Genomic DNA, 1,409 nt, shown 5'->3' on the forward strand with positions numbered 1-1,409 from the left:
AAAAGGGGATGTCAGTTTCACTGTTTTGTGTTCATCGCTTTAGTATGTTTTTCTTTTTCAAGATAGATTCAATCCAACTCTCTTGTTATAAAAATACATGTATTTATCCTTAAATCAAACACTAAAATGCATCATGTTATTAAGACTCGATCGTGAAGAAAAATAAATTTCAAAAATGAAATTGTAACGGTTTAAAAAAAAACATTAATGCAATTGTACTTCATGCATTATTATTTAATTTCATTGATAATCTGAATCTATTCATCACACTTGAACATTTGGTTTTATGATAAATGCATGTATCCTCTCTTTAAAGAGTCGATATCAAATCTCTTTCCCTCCCCTCCAAAAAAAAAATAAAAATGCCCATCGAAGTGCCAGGCCCTTATTAAGAAGGTTATCTTGCCTTTTAAATTTAAATAACTGAGCACTACTCTTGATAGCATGAAACGCACAAAGGAATGCATTTAGCCTTAATTTCTTTGGTTGCCATTTAACAATCCATTTAGAATTTAAGACATTGGCAAATATGTCACCTGATAAAGTAAATAAACCTTGGAAAAAGAAAAAACATGACAAATCTTCAGAGATCTTCGTACCCAAAAAAAAAAAAATAGAATTAATACTTTTTAAAAAACCTGAAACGTTATTAATACTTTTTATAATAATTAAATTCATTTTGCTGTAACTAGGATCCCAATGGAACTCCTTGCTTAGATAGTTTGGCATGTAAGAATTGAGAATTGAGATAGAAATAGAATGTCATATTTCTGTCATACAAATAAAAAAAAGATAGAATGTGACATGAAATTTACAATTCCATCCGGAGGACAACATTACACTTGTGCCCATTCAAAAATATAATAATAATAATAACAGTAAACATTAAAAGTTAAATTATTTGTTTAAGATTAACCTCCTGGGCCAGTTACCTATAAATGTACTTAATTTTAAGTTAAGATTTTTACTGAAAAACAAAGTATCAATTTTACATATTTTTGCAGCTAAATGACATTAAAAATTCCTCGTGTTAAAGTTCACAAGTGTTAAATGGTTTCTCAATGTACACAACTTCAACTTGGTCTTACGGTCACAATTCCCGGGGAGATATAGATGTCTTAATTGTTTCATCCTCCATATTACATTAGGTACATGAATAGGTCCACCAATGCTTCCATGTAGATCATAACTGTCAACTCTGAGATCCAAGGTTTGCAAGCACCTTAAGTTCCCAAGAGATTCTGGCAACTTTGATGTATAGAAACTTAAACATCTTAAACACAAGAATCTCAAGCTGATTAGATTACCTATATCACAGGGTAAATTGAATCCTGCATCATGAATTCTTCCTTCAAAGTATAAGACTCTGAGAAATTTGAAATTGCTGAACACATATGTCCAAGATCTCC

This window comes from Theobroma umbraticum, unplaced genomic scaffold (genome assembly GCF_002168275.2).
Source record: "Theobroma umbraticum cultivar Fairchild unplaced genomic scaffold, ASM216827v3 scaffold_67.0, whole genome shotgun sequence".
NCBI classification, from domain to species: domain Eukaryota; kingdom Viridiplantae; phylum Streptophyta; class Magnoliopsida; order Malvales; family Malvaceae; genus Theobroma; species Theobroma umbraticum.